The sequence below is a fragment of the Ochotona curzoniae genome, unplaced genomic scaffold (assembly GCF_017591425.1).
Source record: "Ochotona curzoniae isolate NIBS_2020 unplaced genomic scaffold, NIBS_Ocur_1.0 contig_1014, whole genome shotgun sequence".
NCBI classification, from domain to species: domain Eukaryota; kingdom Metazoa; phylum Chordata; class Mammalia; order Lagomorpha; family Ochotonidae; genus Ochotona; species Ochotona curzoniae.
In genome coordinates, this window is record NW_024464920.1 from 2,032,391 (window position 1) to 2,053,364 (window position 20,974).

Here is a 20,974-nt window from a genome sequence, read left to right on the forward strand (position 1 = left end):
AATATAAAACCATATCTACCACCTTTTTGTGCTATGATTCATTTAACTTTTTGGGTCTAGTTTACACTTTGAATGGATCTGTTATCAATGCTTGCTCTGTGTGTGCGTGTGTGTGTGTGTGAGAGAGAGAGAGAGAGAGAGAGAGAGAGCCAGACAGACAGACAGACATCAGGTATTTGTCCTTCCCAGAAACCCCAGTCAGAAAAATAATGTTAAATGAAAAGGCAGGCCAGGCCATTCCACTCACAACTGAAACACTTGTACTTTGTCTTTGAGCTAATAGAGATTTAAAAAAAAAAATGTAGACTTGGGAATCAAAATGTCAGGAAGACAGTAACCTTTCCTGGCTTGAGTCCTGCCTGCCTAGACTTGGGGCAAGACTTGGACAATTCTCCTCAACTTCGCTTTGTACCAGCATAGTATGTGAGAACGTCAAGTTTAAGAACCATCACAGGCAAAGAATGCGAGGTAAAATTTTTAACTCCCTTTCTTCTGGTGGGAAAGCACATGTCATTATTGAGAGGTTTTTGCTGCATAGAGCCCTCTTGAGAGGCCCTCAGATGCCTTTCTGGGACATTTTGGAGAACTATTGGTTTAGAGTAACTTCTGACTTAACTGCTCTTTTTTCCCCCTTCTTCTCTGACTCCTTACCTTTGCTTTTACGTTGGGTAAGGCAGTCTGTGTAGGTGTGCCAACCTGGGTGGAATACCATTCCTGGCCATTGTCCGCTACTGACGTGCAGCCTCAGGACATGCACTGGGCAGATGCTGGGAATAACCTTGGGCACGAAGGGGAAAGCAGTTCACAGCCTCACCTTAGCCTCGGGGAGGGCACAGACCTGCTCAGCTTGTTGCTTGCCTGTGCGCTCATTCAGGCTCATCCACCTGCAGTTAGCAATGAGTCAGGTGCTGTACCTGTGAAGTCCGTCTGGTTCTGGGAGTGAGGAGAGACTCTAAGAGGGCCCCCTTGTAGAGGGGTCCAATGACTACACACTCTACTCCCAAGCCTGCACTAGCTCATGCTGATTGTCTCCAAGAGCAGGGCTTTGGTTCCCAAGCTGCAGGGAGCCTTCAGGAGGAAGAGTTTTTCCCTCGGGAATTCTCTTGGAGCCCCTCTTGTTTAGCTTTGTTTAAAATAAAAATAGCTAACTGTGGTGATCCTCATGGTATTTCCTTACATTTTTGTTAAAGATTGTTTTTTTTGTTTTTATTGGAAAGGGGGATCAGACTTAGAGACAAAAACAAAGATCTTCCATTTGCTGATTCATTACCCAAACGGCTGCAATAACCAGAGCTGAGCTGATCGAAAGTCAGGGTGCAGGCATGCCTTCTGGGTCTCCCACACAGGTGCAGGGCCCCCCCAAGGACTTGGGCCGTCCTCCACTGCTTTCCCAGGCCACGAACAAAGAGCTAGACGGGAGTGGAGCATCTGAGACAGGAACTGGCACCCTGATGGTATTCCAGCGCTTGTAGTCAGAGGATTGGCATTTTGCGCCACTGAATCAACCCTTCCAATATGGTTTCGCAGGCTTTAAGTTCCGATGATAGGGATATCCTATAATGCTCAAAGTAGTCTCCATCAGTGCAGATTTCTCTGGTTTAAAACATCAGTAATGGCAATCAGTAATATCAACTCCTCCTTAATGTTTTTCACCAAAATTATAGTCCGTTGCTACTTCGTGCATTACTTTTAATTTTTTTTGGAGAAAATATTTATTGGAGAGGCAAAGAGAGTTCCCATCCTCTGTTGAACCCCTCAGATGCCCATAGTGGTTGATGGTGAGCTGGGCCCAGTCCAAGAACTGAGAACTTAATCGAGGGTCTCTGACATGTGTGGCAGAGACCCACGTGACCCGAGCTGTTTCTTTTGGAGGATCCGAATTAACGGAGTGCTCTGGTCTGAAGTGTGTCTGGGAATCCAACCCAAGCATTCCAGTGTGGACACAGGTGACTTAACTGTTGATACTGCCCCTTGGAAAGAATATTTTGTTAAATTTGATGTAACTGAGTTCTCTTCATGGGCCCTTTGTCTCTGATTTCACCCACCCCTGTGGCTTCAAATCCCTGCTTCATGCAGAAGACTTGTAAACGTGCGTCTGCAGCCAGCACCCGGCCTGTGAGTCCCGCCCGGATGGCGGTAACCTGGTGCAGAGGAGTTCCGACACTTCTCTCAATTCTTTTTCATTCCCTTTCATTTAGTAATTGGCCCGTGAGCCAACCAGTTCCGACTCAACTCAGAAACCTTAGAGTCATCTTAAATCCTTCCCTTGCACGTCAGCCCTCAGTTCAACCTCAGTATATTTCTCACTTGGATTCACTTCTTCCCTGCGCTTCCACCACTTGGCATCATCAGTTCTCAACTGGAAGACTGCTTGGCCTTCCTAATTGGTCTCCCTGCTTCCCTCTTTATCTCCTGTCCACTCCTCTCACATCAAGCAGAGAGCTCTGTTCAGAATGTTTAACCATATCCTATAATTCCTTGCCTTGCCCTTAGCGTCTGTGTTACATGTAAGATCAACTTCTGACTTCTTAACATAGCCCTCAGGGTCCTTCAGCTCCTCTCTGCTACCTTTTGTGTCTCAATATGCAGCAACTTGCCTTCCCCCTTTCAGCAGTGTCTTGCATGCCCCATGCCTTGATGCCTGCTGTTGGAAGCTGCGTCTGTTCTGTTCCTGTGGGTGTGGATGCAGCCTAACCTTGCTGAGATCACTCTTCACAGAGCAGGCACTTCCCTCCTCATCCTAGTCTCCACTTCATTAGTGGGTTTCCAGTTTTGTTTATCCTGTGCCCAACAATGTTCTGATCACTGCAGCTGTAGTACAGCAAGGTCGACACGGTCAGGAAGCTTGTGTATAGTTGGGAAAACAAACCACAAATTCATCCTATTCTGAGTGACCTGTGCTCCGAGGATGGAGTGAATGAAGGAGAGATGCCATTTTCGACCGAGTGGTCAGAGGAGATGTTTTGACAAGGACTGGGTGAAGTGTGAAGATTGGCGTGGGTAGGAAGGTTACTGGTGAATACAGAGAATGGCAAGTATGGCTCCGAAGGAAGACGCAGCCATCATCCTGGAAGAGAAAATCATCAGACCCTGGGCCTGAGTAGAGTGAGCAAGAGCGCAAAAGGGAGCTGGCTCTTGTGTCCTCTGCGGCCTGTGCTGAGGTGTCTGGTTTTCATTCTGAACACAGGAGTGTTTTAGCAAAGCAAAGAGCTGATCTTTGCACTTAGAAAGGGTCACCTGGTCTTCCCTGTGGGAAATAGCGGAAGCTAAGAGAAGACAGTCTGCCCAGGTAGTTGGCCAGTCTTCGTTATGAACAGAAGGTGCACTTCTGTTCTTAGAAGTGTGCCTAGAAATAGACTTGCTGCAAAGTCAGCAAATCCTGCTTGTCCACTGCGGTTCCTGATATCATCTGGCACAGTCGTGGCCTGCAGTAACTACCTTAGGTTCCCGTGTGGTCACAGTGGTCTGAGAGCCTCTGCATCCCTGCAGCGGTTTCTGATACTGGAGCTGGGCACTGAAGGCTCTCCTGGCCTTGTGGGGAGTGAACTGTCAGACGGAAGATCTTCCTCTCTGTTGCTCCTCCTCTCTGTATATCTGACTTTCCAATAAAGATAAAATGAATCTTTAAAAAATAGAAGTGGCACTTCTTTCCCAGAGTTGCACACAAGTGGACTAAAACCTGTGAAACCAAGCTCCAGTCCAACACTTTTATCTCTGTTTCTGTGATGGCTTAAGAGATATCTTACAGACAGCTTGTTAGAAAAATTGTTGCAATATGTATGTGTGTTGCCAGTGAATTTAGTTAGAATAAAGTTGTACTGAAAAAATGTTACTATGAACTTTTATAGGAAATGTTCTCACTACATGTTCTTACTTGGGTGTATGTCTTTAGGTTAGTTCTGAGGATGCCACTTGACTGGGAAACAGTAGAGAGAATGCTGTTTGTACACGTCGTGTGTGTGTGTGTGTGTGTGTGTCTTGGAATTTTGAACCGAATAAGAGGGCGTTATTAAAATAAGCAATCTGGGACTGGCGCAGTGGCCTAGCAGTTAAGGTCCTCTCCTTGAAAATGCTGGGATCACACGTGGGTGCAGGTTCTAATCCTGGCAGCCCCACTTCCCATCCAGCTCCCTGCTTGTGGCCTGGGAAAGCAGTCGAGGCCGGCCCAAAGCCTTGGGACCCTGCATCTCTGTGGGAGACTCAAAAGATCCTGGCTGCAGGCTTCAAATTGGCTTGACTATAGCCGTTGAGGCCACTTGGAGGGTAAATCAGCTGACGTAAGATCTTTCTCTTCTCTCTCCTTCTCTCTGTGTATCTGTCCTTTTTAATAAAAATAAATCTTTTAAAAATAGTAAAAATAAAAAAGATGCACTATTTATTTTAGAAGCAAAATAACACATAGAGAGAGTATTCCAGGTGACAGTTTACTCCCAAAATGCCCTGTAGGGTTGGAGCTGGGCCAGTCTGAAGCCAGGACCAGGTGCCAGGTGCTTCTTCCTGGTCTTCCCTGTGGCTGCAGGGGCCATTATCCATTGCTTTAGGCACATTAGCAGGGAGTTGGGCTGGAAGTGGCATCTGTATGTGATGCTGGTGACACATGTGGCAGCTTTACCAGCTGTGCCAAGCACCAAGCCCATGGGGGGCAGACATCTTTCATGTATCAGCTTGTTAAATCTTATCTAAAATACAACTAAAGTGAATCGTTTGAATTGACAGCAATAAATGGAAATAGAGGTCAGATGGCCATAGTAGGGAACTTGTCAACATTGTCTTTCTTACTCAGTCCTATTTTCTTCTTCAGTTTTGTCTTCCTTCCCTACTGTTTCCTGTGTTGTAAGATCTTACGTGGACATTCAACCCTGAAAATATTTTAACTTTATACAAAAGCCAGCAACCCACACATGTATTGTCTCCACCCAGGCTTCCCCCTTCTCCCTGTGTTGGTTTAAGTTTGTCATTCACCTGTTGAGTATGTGAATTCTGTTTCAGAATCTCTCTGAAGATAAAAAGACAATCCGTTTATTCTCTATAACCTGACCTGGTTGTACTTGAAAAATATGAATAAGAAATTTAAAAACACTGTCCTTTGAGCTTGTTTTCTTAAAACAAAAACAAAACCTTTATGTATATAAAACATTTGGTTTAGGATTATTTTTTTACTAGAATACCAGTAGATGAAACAAAACAAGAATTTTTTTTTTAAGATTTATTTATTTTTATTGGAAAGATATACAGAGAGGAGGAGAGACAGAAAGGAAGTTCTTCCATCTGCTAATTCACTAATTCACTCCCCAGGTGGCTACAATGGCCTGAGCTGAGCCAATCCGAAGCCAGGAGCCAGGAGCTTCTTTTGGGTCTCCCACACAGGTTCAGGGTCCCAGGGCTGTGGGCTGTCCTTAACTACTATCCCAGGCCACAAGCAGGGAGCTGGATGGGAAGCAGGGCTGCCGGGATTAGAACCGGTGACTATATGGGATCCCAGCACGTTGAAGAAGGAGACTTCAGCTGCTATGCAATTGCTCTGGGCCCCAAAGCAAGAATTGAATATATTCTTGCATCCCACTCCTGTACCTGCCTCCCACACCCTAAAAATAAGCATAGCTTCTGGTAATACTTTAGTGAAATTGTTGGAATTGAATCTGTTAGCATTTCTGTTATACTAGCAAGATTTATCATTGTCTGGGACATTTATTTATTTATTTATTTATTTTTAAAGATTTATTTTTATTATTTTTTCATTGGAAAGGCGGATATACAGAGAGGAAGATCTTCCGTCCCATGATTCACTCCCCAAGTGAGCGCAACGGGCCGATACTATGCCGATCCGAAGCCAGGAGCCTCTTCCGGGTCTCCCACGCGGGTGCAGGTTCCCAAAGCTTTGGGCTGTCCTCGACTGCTTTCCCGGGCCACAGGCAGGGAGCTGGAAGGGAAGCGGGGCTGCCGGGATTAGAACCGGCGCCCATATGGGATCCCGGGCGTGCAAGGTGAGGACCTTTAACCACTTGCGCCACCGCGCCAGGCCCGTCTGGGACATTTTTACAGCAGTTCTCATTGCTTTCTGTCTTGCTCTAGGATCAGGGCTTAGTTGGGTTTCCTAGAAAGGAAGAATTAGTTGACTTTCTGGTAAACAGAAAGCAACACATTAAAGATATGTCCCATCTAACGAATTATTCCACCCCTTTTGCAGATTAGTGTAAACCCATCAGAAATTAAATTAACACCTATGGCCACACAAGTAGGTGAGTTGGAGGCTTGATGGGAAATCAATAGTTTCTGCCATAAACATGCCCTTCATTTAATTTGTGCATGAAATATTTGTGCCAACTGCCTGTTCCCTGTGCCCCAATAAATAGAGCACAGAGCTAATGTCTGAGTTGGTGTGGGAAGCATGTCAGCTTTTTCTATTTTCTGATCTCAAGTCTCATAAAGATGGCGATTACCCAAAGAAATTCCCTAAGAATTAATTTAAGTTTAATTTTACAGATAAGGCCTCAAGAAACTTTTTTTTTTCTATTTGGCCAATGTTTCAACCAAATCTAGTACTTAGCATAACAAATTTTTCAGATTATGTTTGATTTATTTGAGAGAGGGAGGCTACATGAAAGTGAGCTGCCGTCTGCTGGTTCTCCACATCCAGCAACAGCCAGGGCTGGGCCAGGCTGCAGCCAGACTATGTGGGTCTCCCACGTGGGTGGCAAGGATCCAAGAACTGTCTGAATGTGTGCTAGCAGGAAAGCAGAGCTGAAAGAACAAGGACTCAAACCCTGTACCTCCAGTCTGGAATGTGAGTGTCCTAACCAGTTTTAACTGCCATGCCACACACCTATTTCCAAATATATTTATTTATAAGTTTTAAAAAGTGTATTTACTTGACATTCAGAGAGATTGAAGTAGGTAAATGGACCAGCTGACCAATGTATTTTCCATCCTCTGATTCACTTTCCATGTTTCCATGATGACGTGCGCTGGGCCGAGAGCCAGGGAAATGTAATTGCCTGTGGATCTTCATGCAGGTGTCAGGGACCTAAGTACTTACAGAGTCTTGCTGTGTGCCTCCCTGGCTGTGCATTGGTGGCTGGGTTAGAAACGAAGGCAGGACCCGATGCTAGGCGCTCAGCAGAGGATCACGTGATTGGCTCCATCTGGCTGTGCTGCACAACCTAAATCTGTGTAATAAAAAAAGTGCTTTGATAGTCTGTCATGGTATAATGTCATTGAATGATTGTTAGAGAAGATTTTCCAGGGCCAACATTGTAGTGTGGCAGGTGAAGGTGCTACTAATGATGCCAGAATCCCATGGAAGCACTGGTGCCAGTCCTAACTGTTCTACTTCTAATCCAGGTTCCTGCCTTCAGCCTGACATGGTCCTAGCTGTTGTGGCCATTTAAGGAGTGAACGAGCAGATGGAGAATCTCACTCACTAACTCACTCACTCGGAAACTTTGCCTTTCAAATAAATTAAAGAAAAAAAATCTTAGCAACAAGATTGTCTGACTTTGACAACATAATGAGTGTTAAAGGCCAGTGTTGTGACACAGCAAGTTAAGCTGCTGCTTCTGATGCTGGTATAATATATCAGAGTGCTTGTTCCAGTCCCCACTCTCCTGCCCTTGATGCAGCTTCTTGCCAGGATACCCAAGAGTGCAGTGCAGATTGACCTAAGTGCTTGTATCCATCACCCCCATGGAGACCAGTATGGAGTTCCAGGCTTCCAGCTTTGTCTTGGCCCAGCTCCAGCTGTTGCGGCCATTTGGGAATGAACCAACAGATAAAATCAAGTATCACCCCCCTCCCCTCAACCCCACCCCAGTCTGCCTCTTTTGCTCTGCTATTCCTATAAATGAATCTTTTATTAAAAAAAAAAAAAAGCAATTAGGGCATGGCACGGTAGCCTAATGGCTAAAGTCCTCACCTTGCATGCACCGAGTTTCCATATGGGTGCCAGTTTGTGTCCCGGCAGCTCTGCTTCCTATCCAGCTCCGTGCTTGTGACCTGGGAAAGCAGTCGAGGACGGCCCAAAGCCTTGGGACCCTACACCCATGTGGGAGACCTGAAGAAGCTCCTGGCTCCTGGCTTCAGATTGGATCGGCTCAATTCTGACCATTGTGACCACTTGGGGGAGCAAATCAATGGTCTTCTCTCTGTATATCTAACTTTCCAATGGAAATAAATAAATCTTAAAAGAAAAATTAGTGTTATCTTTTGATAGCAAGTCTTATTGGGGACTTCAAAGATTTTTTGCTTTATGCTGTACTCAAAGTGTTTGGGGTTGGATGTGCTTACAAATAATTTTTATTTTCCTGTTTAATTGGCCATGTGATGGAGCTGGCATGTGTGTCGTGGAAGCTGCCCTTGGCTTTGTTGAAGCAGCAGCATGCTGTAATAACAATTTAGAGCATCTCTTTTTCTTTCTTTCTTTGTGAATACATAGAATGAAGGAAATTCTCACACTTGAATATTCGAAATTGAACCAGTGAAATTCTTTTGATGTTTTGTATCTGATACAGTGTTTGAGTCTTCCAGATTTCTTTATGGCATTTGACAAGTGTACTTTTCACGACCCCGTTTGCTTGAAGCACATGATTGTCCCTCATTCCCTCTGAGCAGGTCTAGGGCAGCTACATGACTAATGCAAGTTTCAGGAATTCAGAATTTGTATTATTAAAAAGATGTGTGTGTTTATTTGTAAAAGAATTACAGAGAAAGGAGAGGCACAGAGGTCTTTCATCTGCTAGTTCATTCACCAGATAGCTTCAATGTCTAGAGCTGGACCTGGCTGAAGCCAGGAATTCCATTTGAATCTCCCATGTGGGATGAGGGATCAAGTACTTGGGCCATCTTCCTCTGCTTTCCCAAGCACATCAGCAGGAAGCTAGACTGGAAGTGGAGCAGCTGGGACCCAAACAGGCACCCACATGGGTTGCCAGCAGTCCCCAAGACATAATTTCTAATCTTTTCTTTAATGCCATTAAGTCATCCACCCCTCCCTACATTACAAGAATGAGCAGAAGGATTTCCCCCGTTTTTTTCTTTAGAGGAAGGATAGACTAAGAATCCTTTTGATTTATATAAACTGTGTAAGCCACAGTGTGCTTTGTTTTAAGTCATCATAATCCTGGAGTTAGACCCTCGGGCAGAGTCTGTCAGGCTGCACTCACGTATACCAACGTTCTCTCTTGTTTAACCCGTACCTGCCCTCCCCTGCCTGTCCCCCACCCCTGCTACAAACTCGGGAGCTTGCAGCTGCACCTCACTGCTCACGCTGCTCAGATAGGTGCCCTGGAGCATCCCTCTTCCTCTCTGCTTGTCTGAAGCAGCCTCTGCACCCTGCTCTCCTTTCCATCTTTCATGCTTTCCCTTGGGCACAGCTTCTGTGATGATGGTGATCCTTTACCAGCATCTTTGTATTTACTACTTAACTTTGGACCACACACAACAAAAAGCACAGTGAGATAACTAAGCTGAACACAGATGTCTGCGTCTCACAGATAAGGAGACCGACACCGTTGAAGATGGCCTGCTTAAGGACACACAGGGACCTGTTAACCCACCCTGCCATCCAGCTATTTCACAATGCCTTTTAGTTTGCATTGTACTGTGTTGTCTGTATTGTATATTAAATTAGCTGTTGGCTAAGCAAAGAGTTCTCTCTTTAAAAAAAAAAAAGTTGTATTTATTTTTATTGGGAAGGCAGATTACAGAGAAGCGAGACAGAGAAAGATCGTCCATGTGATGATTGATCCCCAAATGGCAGTAACAGACAGAGCTGAGCTATCTGAAACCAAGAGCCAGGACCCTCTTCTAGGTCTCCTAGGCGGGTGCAGGGTCCCAAGGCTTTGGTGTTGTACTTGGCTGCTTTCCCAGGCTACAAGCAGGGAGCTGGTTGGGAAGTGGAGCTGCCAGGGCATGTGCCAGCACTCCTGTGGGATCCCAGTGCATGCAAGGTGAGGATTAAGCCATTGAGCCATCACACCAGGCCCTGATAGATTTTTTTAAATATTTTTTTTCTTACTCAATACACAATATCCCATTTTTTTTTTTTAGATTTAAAAGATTTTATTTGTGTCTCTTGTTTGAAAGGCAGAGACAGACCTCCAGCGTACTTGTTTACTCAGTAGATGCCTGCAAAAGCCAGAGCTGGGCCAGACCAAAGATGTCCAGGCAGGCTGCAGAGCCTCATCTGCTGCCTCACTGGGCATGCGCTGGCAGGAAAATGGACCTGAAGCAGAGCAGCCAGCACTCAAACCCTGCAATTCAGAATGTGCTAAACTCTCCCAACCCCAAAATGATTTTTCAGAGTGCTTTTCCTGATTATCAGTGAGAGGGGACATATTTCTTGTTTTTTGTGTAGATTCGTAGCAGAATCCAAACAGAGTGATTCTAAGGGCTCATGAGCACTGCACAGTGTCGGCCCCTGAGACGCCATTCGCTTTCCCTGTTTCTGTGTTCCAGCCAGAAATCCATGTACTGCAGTATGGAAAGCTTGATAGGGTGTTACTGTAGCCTGCGTTCAAGGAGACTCGGTCCAGTTGTTATTTATTAGTGTCACGCTTATCAACACAGTTTCTATGAAAATTACTTGTTTGTGTGGTGGCAGTTGTGAGATTATGATCTACTGTATTGTTTCGCCCTTTTCCTAATTGGTCATTGAAGACAGGGCTTCTGTAAGGACATCCGTATTTACGTTCATGTTCAAATGCTTCCATTTCCTGCTGCCCGACTGGGGAGGGGAGTAATATAGAACCTTTGTTTCTAATTAGTAAGCAGAGTCGGATGTCTGAGAGTTGGTGTTAACGTTACCAAACCAGAAAGAGCTATTTTTGTGATGGTTAACATTCATTCATTGAGGGTAGGAGGCAAGCAGATTCAGGGATCAGGCTTAAATTAAAAACGTCTGTAGTTGTCAGCTGTCTAGAGAGAACCAGGGCAGCTGATTCAGACATCTTGTCATATCTGCAGCTATTTGTAGAGCCATCCTTTAGCTCCTCTTAGCTGGTATCTGATAAAGACAGGTATTTTTTTTTTTCAAATTCGCCATTTTTTTATAAAAGATTTATTTATTTTTATTGGAAAGGCAGATGGGGGAGAGACAGAGAGGAAGATCTTCTGTCCAAAGATTCACTCCCCAAGCGGCCTCAGCGGCTGAAGCTGAGCTGATCTGAAGGCAGGAGCCCGGAGCTTCTTCCTGGTCTCCCATGTGGGTGCATGGTCCCAGGGCTGTGGGCTGTCCTTGACTGCATGTGCAAGGTGAGGACTTCAGACACTAAGCTAACCATGCTGGGCCCCAAAATTCACCATTTAAAATATTTTTATGGCTGTTCCAGGCTTTATTGGGAACACACACAGGGTGGGGGGCGTCCCGGAAGGCAGGACACAGTCTTTGCGCTGGGCAGAGCCATCCCTGGGCCCCGCTCAGAAGCACCTGACCAGTCTCTGCCGGGCCTCGTCTGTGACTCCTGGAGGGGACCCTCCTGGCGCTGTGGTCTCTACCCCCACATCCCACGCTGCTGCTGCTGCTCCTGCTCCAGGTTGCGCTGCAGCACGTGCTGCTGGTTGGCAGTGACACGCGGGAGGCTGATGACAAAGCTGCCCTGGTCGTGCGGGATAAGGCCGATGAAGATCTTCTCCGGGGAGTACAGCAGTATGAGCACGCGTACCTCACACGAGGCCTTGTAGGAGAAGTGCACGCAGCCCGCAAGGCCGTTGTCCATGACCCGGCAGAGGCTCCTGAGCGTCTCCAGGTCCTTGGTGAAGTGGAACTGCACCAGGCGCGAGTTCCTGAAGAGCGGCGCCAGGGTGGTGAGCAGCTGCTGCGGGATGAGCCGCATGTGCAGCCTCCTGGGCCACTGCTCCGTCCTCAGGATCTCGCCCTGGTTCACGTAGATGTGCGCGGCAGCCACCGCCTGGACTGACTGTTGGGCTCCGGCCTGGGCTCCTGCCACCCCACGATTCCGCTCCAGGCCAGAAATTTGTTGACAATCTGGACAGGGCCTGCAACACCCCCTGGGCCCACCGCCTGCTTGCGTGTGGTGATGGCCTGCTGGAGGGCGTTGACGAAGCCACTCTGGTCATAGGGCATGAGGCCCATGAAGATCTTCCTGGACGAGTGGAGCAGCATGCGCACGCGCACCTCGCATGGGGAGATGTGGGGGAACAGCATGCAGCCCGCAAAGCCGTTGCCCGTGACGCGGCAGAGCCCTCTGAGCCAGTCACAGTCTCGGTTGGTGAAGTGGAACTGTGCTAGCTGCGAGTTGGGGAACAGGGGCCCAGTGTGGTCAGCAGCTGCTGTGGGATGAGCTGCATGATGAGCTTCTGTGGCCACTGGTCTGTCTCCAGGTTCTCCCCCCCGGTTCACGCAGGCCTGGCAGGGCAGAGCTCGCTTCAGCTTGGAGTCAGAGAAGGGTCGGCGCTTCTCCTGCCACTCGAGGACCCCACTCCAGGCCAGCAGCTTGTTGCTCAGCTGGTGCTCGGTGACGGCCAGGCCCCCGAGGGTCAGCCCCGGAGAGGAGGGCCTGATGGGACCCAGCGCCCCCGAACCCCTGGCACCCTCCATGGGAGGGGCCGAGCGGCAGGCGCGCACCACGAGGGCCCGAGCAGTGCGGAGTGCGGTGTGGATGGACCGTTTTAAATCTTAACAGTGTTGATGGAACAAGCTATTCTTCACAGAAATGGCATTATTAAATTATTTATCATTTAATTATGAAATTAAATGCAGATGTAAATTTCCCTGTTAGTAGCATTGATGTGCTGTCTTCCTGCACTGGGAGTTGGGAGGGTGCCGAAGGCTGGGACAAGGGTTCAGGAGCCTGGCTTGGCCTTTGCTTACCTCGTTGGATTGTTAAGGAGAACATTTCTTACCTGTTTAGAAAAACATTTTTATTTACGATTTCCTGAAGTAGTGGCTTCTTCAGAAAATTTTGCATTAAAATCCAGGCATTCCCACGCCTTTCTCTCTATGCTTTACCCCAATTGTTTTCCGAAAAGTAATGTTTGGGATAAGCCTGACCAGTGCTTCAGTGCTGAAGCCTAGGATGCGTTGATATTTCTTGATTTGTTGATCGCATGGCTGTTTCTCCTTCCTGGCATGTGTGTGGGGCTAACCCCTTCTTCCGGCTTTGCTCACGCCTCCCACTGTCACAGAAACTCTGCCCTGTTGGCCTGTCAGCCGTACGGTCAGCCTCTCCCCTCTGCAGCCCTCCTACCTGTGTTAACGTTTCCTTAGCACTCTCTGCCTTCAAAGTCTATGTTATAATTTTTCTTTTTTGTCTCTTCCCTCAAAAATAAGCTCCACAAAGGGACCTTTGTCCACTTTGGCAGAGTCCAAGTTTCTAGACCAGTGCCTGACTCTAGTGGGCAGCAAGCCAGGGCTGAATAGCTGTGTAGTCCCCTGTTTCTCTGTGCACACACGTGGATGTGTGGCACACACTGTCCTTTAAGTTAAATGAGGTGTGCTTGCTGCATTTTGTGGGGTTTTTTTTCCTGTATTTGAAGTTTATATTAGAGCTAGTGTATGAACATTTCTCTTCCTTCTTTAGATTTTTTATTAATCTTCTTAGTGTTATTTGCACTTACTACATCTTTCTTTGTTTTTTAACCTGTCAGTGTCACTGTAACACTTAAATCTTACCCCTACTTAAAAAAAAAAAGTTTGTTTTTTTGTTCCATTGGAAAAGCAAATTTGCAGAGAAGAGGAGAGACAAAAAGAAGGATCTTACATTGGTTGGTTCACTTCCCAAATAACCGCAATGACCAGAGCTGAGCCGATCCAGAGCCAGGAGCCAGGAACCTCCTTCGGTTCTCCAGCATGGTCCCAAACACCTAGGCGGTCCTCACTGCTTTCTCAGGCCACAGGCAGGGAGCTGGCTGGGAAGTGGAGCAGCTGGGATGTCCACATGGGATGCCGGTGCTTGGAAATGGAGGGCTTGCCCGTTGAGCCGTTGTCCTGGCCTCCTTTTCTCCCTCCTTGTGCCTTCTCCCTGAGAATCCAGTCTTAGTGATTTAGCTTGCCAGCTTCAGCTCTGTGTTCCCTCCTCCGTTCTTGCCTGGTGTGCTGCTGTGTTCACACCTGTTACACGATTCAGTGTTTTGATCCTTTCATGAAACAACAACAACAAAAAAATACTGTGTTTTTAAAATGCTGCTCATTTGAGAAGCTGAGGGAGACAGGATCCCTATCCTCTACTCCTTTCCTCAGTGCTTGCCACAGGCTCCAGAGGTCAGCATCGCAGCTGCTTGAACCACTGTTGCTGCCTCTCGGGGTAGGCTTGAGCAGAAAGCTAGAACTGGGGGTTGAACCCAGCTCGTTTGATATGGAATACGCATCATTTTTGGGGAAAAGTAGATGTTTACCGCTTTTAAAGGCAGGATGATCGAAAGGAAAAGACAAAGATCCACTGGTTCATTCCTCAAGTGGACGTCCAGGGCTGGGCCAGGAAGCCAGGAGGCAAAAGCTCATCCAGGTCTCCCGTGTGAGTGTCCGGGGCCCAGGCCTGTGAGCCATCATCTGCCTCCATGGATGCTCTGGTAGGAAGCTGCAGCACAGGTTGAGCTGCTGGGATTGGAAACGAACTGCTCAGAAAGGCAATCCAGCATCTGCAGTGCAGCTTAACCAGGCACTTCCTGCCTGGCCCTGGAGGACCTTTGTCTCAAGTTCATGTATATGTGTATATCAGACTTTGAACGTGGATGGTAATGGGCACCCTCTTTCTCTTAGGAAGATATTTATGTGTAATTTTTCCTCACTCAGATAACTACAGTGTCAGTTTAAAGAGCAAATAGGCAACATTTTTTTTTTTGTTAATAGATTAGTGATATTTTAATGTCACTTGCAGTATAGTGTATCAGTGTCTGAAAATAGGTAGGATGAAGAGGGAGGGACACATGCAGGATGTGGACACTTCAGTCTGCGTCTGCTTGTTCAGATAGCAGAATTGGATGTGTGTGCGTGTGGTTTGTTTGTTTCCCTGTGAGGAGAGTATGGTTTTAAAATGGTTCATGTCATTTCAAGACATTTATGCTGGAAAGGCGGGTATGATCTGGCATGTCGTTTTAGCAGTGAGGAAGATTCCTGGGCATGGGCCCCACTGATGCCCGTTCTCTGCTGGCACACACAGGGCCCCGCGGAGGTCCTTTCTCAGGAACTGCTCAAGGATGAATTCACAATGCTGATAAAGCCGTGGACTGGTTCCCGGCCTTGGCTTGATGAATTGAAAGAACACTTTGGGGAAATGTTGACCTTGGCAGTGACCGGAGCACTGAATTCCTTTCTCTGCATTGTCTTGCATCTCCTGCAAGCTTCTAATGGATTGTACTCTCCACATCGGCATAGTTCATGGAATACTGTGCTAAATACAGAACAAGCTTTTTTTTTTTTTTTTGAAAGATTTATTTTTATTTTATTGGAAAGGCGGATATACAGAGAGGAGAGAGAGAGAGGAAGATCTTCCGTCCGATGATTCACTCCCCAAGTGAGCGCAACGGCCTGTACTATTCCGATCCGAAGCCAGGAGCCTCTTCCTGGTCTCCCACGTGGGTGCAGGGTCCCAAAGCTTTGGGCCATCCTTGACTGCTTTCCCAGGCCACAGGCAGGGAGCTGGATGGGAAGCGGGGCTGCCGGGATAGAACCGGCGCCCATATGGGATCCCAGGCGTGCAAGGCGAGGACCTTAACCACTACGCCACCATGCCGCGCCCAGAACAAGCTTTTGAAAACACTGAGCACTATAGCATGGATAACTTGATTTCATTTAAATAGCAAACTCCCGATGCTCCCAGATATGAGTGGTTATTGCTTTTAGACACAACAAGGAAATTTTGCAAATATGGAATGTCATTTAAATTCTTTATGAGCTAGCTAACACTGTCAAGTGGTTACTACCTGCGTGGTATGCAAAGTGACACAGCAGTAATCTCTTACTGCCTTTAGAAAACTTTTTTCTTTTTTTTTTTTAAGATTCATTTTTATTGGAAAATCACATTTACAGACAGAAGGAGAGACACAGAGAAAGCTCTTCTGTCTGCTGGTTCACTCCCGAAGTGACCACAATGGCCAGAGCTGAGTCAATCCAAAGCTAGGTAACAGAAGCTTGTTCTGGGTCTCCCATGTGGATGTCGGGTCCCAAAGCCCTGGGCCTTCCTCTAATGCCCTCCCTGGCCACAAGCAGGGATTTGGATTTGGATTTGGTGGAGCAGCCAGAACACAAACTGGGACCCATATGGGATCCTGGCACTTAGAAGTGGCAGTACCACTAGGTGACTTCCAGGCCCTCTCACTGAGTTATCAACTTGATTGCATCATTAGCAGTTGAGTGTCCTGTGTGATACTAGTTCTTTGAAATTCTAATGACTTGCTTTATGGTCCATAGGCAATCAATTTTTTAAAAAGTTTTTTTAAAAAATTTTTATTGGAAAATCAGAAATACAGAGAGAATGAGAGACAGAGAGGAAGGTCTTCCATTCACTGATTCACTCCCCAAGTGAAGTCAGTGGCCGTAGCTGAGCCAATCAGAAGCCAGGGGCGAGGAGCCAGGAGCCTCTTCCAGGTCTCCCACACAGGCTGTCCTCAACTGCTTTTCGAGGCCACAAGAAGGGACCTGGATGGGAAGTGGGGCCACCGGGATTAGAACTGGCACCCATATGGGCTCCCGGTGCATGAAAAACAAGGACTTTAGCTGCTAGGCTACCACCCTGGATCCTGAATGATCTATTAAAAAGTATTACTGGGCCTGGCGGCGTGGCCTAGCGGCTAAGGTCCTCACCTTGAAGGCGCCAGGATCCCATATGGACACCGGTTCTAATCCTGGCAGCTCCACTTCCTGTCCAGCTCCCTGCCTGTGGCCTGGGAAAGCAGTCGAGGACAGTCCAAAGCTTTGGGACCCTGTACCCATGTGGAAGACCCGAAGAAGTTCCTGGTACCCGGCTTCGGATCGGCATAGCATTGGTCCTTGCGCTCACTTGGGGAGTGAATCATCAGACGGAAGATCTTCCTCTCTGTATATCTGACTTTCCAATAAATAAATAAACCTTAAAAAGTATTACTGAGGTCTAGCTTGTATACCACACATTTTACCCATTTTAACTAAATAGTTTAATGCTTTATTAATTTATTTATTTTAAGATTTTTTTTTAATTGAAAGGTGGAAATACAGAGAGGAGAGAGAGAGAGAGGAAGAGTTTCCATCCATTGAATCACTCCCAAGTAACTGCAGAAGCTGGAGCTGAGCCAATCCGAAGCCAGGAGCCAGGAGCTCCTGTGGGTCTCCCACACAGGTGCAGGGTCCCAAGGCTTTGGGCTGTCCTCAACTGCTTTCCCAGGCCACAGGCAGGGAGCTGGATAGGAGGCAGCGCCGCCGGGATTATAACTGGCGACCATATGGGATCCCAGGCATGCAAGGCGAGGAGTTTAACCACTACGCTGTCGCACCGGGCCCATAATCCTTTATTTTTAACCACTATACTGTCACGCCAAGCCCTATATAATGCTTTATTTTTAATGGATAAGTTATTTGAGAGACAAGAGGGCTCTCTCCCATCTTCTGGTTCACTCTCCAGTTGTATTTAGGGGCTGAGGTGGGGAGCCAGAAGCACAGCCCAGGTCTCCTCTCACTGCTAGGATTTGCGTTAGCAGGAAGCTGCAGTCGGGAGTTGCAGCCGAGAAGGGACCAAAAGGCTCAGCATGATCCGCTAGCATCTTAACTGCTGGCCTAAAGCTGCTCACAATTGTTTATTCCTCAGTAAGTTTAAGGATGCTATGCAGGCATCACTACAATCTGATTTGGAAAAATTTTATTATCTCCCTAAAGAGATTCTGTACCCATTAGCCATCACTTTTCATTCTCCCTGATTATCCTTTGACCACCACTCATCCACATCCCATTTGTGAATTTCTTTTTCCTGAGCATTTCATATAAATGGGAGCATGTGCAATTTTTTTTTTAAAGAAAAATAAGACTTATTTTTATTTGAAAGGCAGGTTTAAAGAGCAGAGGGATACGGAAGGTCTTTTATTTCCTGGTTCACTCCTCAAATGGCTACACTGGCCAGAGATGAGCTGAGCCAATGCTAGGGGTCAGGAGCATCTCCTGGGTCTTACACAAGGGTGCAGGGTCCCAAGGACTCGGGCTGTCCTCCACTGCTTTCCTAGGCCGTAAGCAGAGAGCTGGAATGGAAGTGGAGCAGCCAGGACTTGGAGCAGCACCCATTTGGGATGATGGGGTCACAGGGAGGAGAATGTGACTATTGAGCCACCATGCAGCCCCTTGGCTTCTTTCTCTTAGCGTAATGTCCATTCGTGTCGTATTATGCATCGGTGTTTCATTTTTGTTTTATTGCTGGATATGTATTACTTCCTTGGGTGGATATACCACAGTCTGTCTGTCCATCTATCAGTAAATGGGCAGTTAGGTTGTTCCCACTTTTTATACTTCTACAGACTTTTGCATGAATGTATGTTTTTATCCTAGGAAGTGTTTTTTGCTGATCTTCAACATAAATATCACCCGTTACATAAAGCCATACAACCCAGTCAGAACTCTTGCATTTGTAATCTTTTCCCAAGATTTTTCTTAAAGAATTTTATTGGGAAGGCAGAGTCAAGAGAGAAGGTCAATAGTTGGGAGCTTCTTTCGAGAATCCCGTGTGACCAAGGACTTGAGGCGTCTTCCGCTGCTCTTCCTAGGTGCCCGCAGGGAGCGGGAATGGAGATGGGGCCTAGGAAGTGCTAGCCTGTGTGAGTGCTACAGCCGGACCTGCTGTGCCACAGCATGGGCCCCTTTTTTTTCGAGGTTTTAACGATTGTTAGGACGAAGGGATGGAGAGTCTCTTCCTGTACTACTGCTCAACTAGGGGCTTTTCCAACATCTGCACATCTGTTCTTGTTAACCATGCTTAGACACAGGTGCAAAATTCCTTTTTTTTAAATTTTGTAATTCAATTCCATAGGCAGAATTACTGATTTTTAAAATAGTAAATACAAAGACCCAGAAACTTTAAGTAACTACCCAAAGAGGCATAAAAAGAAGTGAGGAGCCAGACTTGGAAGCAGGTCACTTTGGGTGCCAGAGTGTGACACAGATAGGGAGGGAAGCTTCAGACTTGTTAACTGGAGAGATATAGGTGTAGGGGTCAGGTGAAGATTTCTGATTCCCTGGTTCACTTCCACAAATCGCTGTGGGTGTGACGGGACATCTGTCCAGGTCTCCCATGTGAGTGGCAGAAACCCAGTTACTTGAGCCATCACCACTGCGTCCCAGAATCTTGACCGCCAAGAAAGGAGTCAGGAGTGAGAAGTGGTCGCCTCAGTACTGCAGCATGGAACACAAGCCTTTGCCAAAGACGAGGTTCTTCTACTCAGCCACGATGTTATGCCGAAGCCTGGCTGGCTTCTTAACTGCCTCACCAGACACCTGTCCCTAGATACTTAGGAAAAAAGTGTGTGTGTGCACACATGTAAGATTGAATTTATTTGAAATACGAAGTTAGGGAAGGATGGAGAAGGGAGAGAGAGTGAGTGCACATCTGATCTTGAGTCCATTTCCCAAATGACTGCAGTGATCAGAACATGGTCAGGTTGAGGTCAGAAGCCAGGGGCTCCCTCTGCATCTCACAAGGGGGACAGAGTGCAAGGACTTAGGCTGTCCTCTAATGCTTCCCCGGCACAGTAATAGGGGGCTGGATCAAAAATGGAATACCATATCACATGTGATAGCTTAAACCACAGTGTTAGCTGTGTGCGCATGTTTATTTGAAAGAATTAGAGAGCTCCCATCACTGATTCACTTCCTAAATGAGTGCTGCAGCAGTTGGGGTAGGGCTGTCTTCCTCTGCTTCCCCCCGCACATCAGCAGGGAGCTGCATCACAGTGGAACAGCTGGGATACCAGCATCACAGGCAACAGCTTACAGTGTGTTTAGGGGCCTGCCATGGTAGTGTAGCAGCTAATGTCCTCGCCTTGAACATGCCAGGATCCCATATGGGCATTGGTTCTAATCCTGGCTGCTCCACTTCTCATCCAGCTCCCTGCCTGTGGCCCGGGAAAGCGGTCGAGGACGGCCCAAAGCTTTGGGACCTTGCACCCGTGTGGGAGACCTGGAGGAAGTTCCAGGCTCCTGGCTCCAGATCAGTGCAGCACCGGCCATTACGGTTACTTGGGGAGTGAGTCATTGGACGGAAGATCTTCCCCTCTGTCTCTCCTCCTCTCTATCTGCCTTTCCAATAAAAATAAAATAAATCTTTAAAAAAAAGAATTTGATGATCTGGTGTTGTTGTTGTTTCTTGCCTTTATTCTGGATTAATGGACTTTGTAATTACTTCCATCATTGTCATTTTAAGGAACGCATCAACTGCTTATCCTCCACATTTCCACATAAAGCACTCTTGCCTGCTCACTTTTCCGTGATATTATATTTAGACTTGTGGCGACGCTTTGCTTGGGGCGTGATGGCAGGCAAAGAATGGTGTACGGGGTTCTTTGTTACTGGGAGTAGTGTTTTTTCCCTTTTAATTTGTAGCTTGATTGTGATTAGCGCATTGAGTGAAGTACAGGAAGTATCTGTTAGAACTCTGAAGTGTGACTCCTCACATTGTTGTCTTGGCTATTTTGGGAGAAGGAATTTGCTGTTATTGTTTCCCCCTCAAGTGAAACTGCAGGAAAGACGCAGACTTTTCAGTAATGATATTGGAAATTTAAACATCTCCAGGGGAACTGTAGACACACGAGTTTTAAAATGAGGGAAAACCTCATACCCCAGCCAGTCCACAGTCACATCTAAGTACAGTGACGCGGTACTTCTGGAATAACAGATCTCTTCTGAGGATCTTTATATAGTTCGTCGGGCTCTTTTATTTCACTCTACTGTTTCTTTAATTTTTATTTTTCATGTTACAGCTTCATAGGCTCGGGGATTTCCCCTTCCACCGTCTGCAGTCCCGTCCCATCACCGTTTCCCCCATTGTTACAATAGTGTAGTCCTTCTGCA

General features: G+C 46.8%; 1 protein-coding gene and 1 pseudogene across 2 annotated transcripts in view; one reads left to right on the forward strand and one right to left on the reverse strand.

The window, feature by feature from the left end:
* Positions 1–20,974, forward strand: part of DIP2B (disco interacting protein 2 homolog B) — a 204,593-nt gene that overhangs the window by 56,041 nt on the left and 127,578 nt on the right. The gene's annotated exons all lie outside the window — the stretch shown is intronic.
* On the reverse strand, positions 11,410–12,399 carry LOC121155588 (annotated as a pseudogene).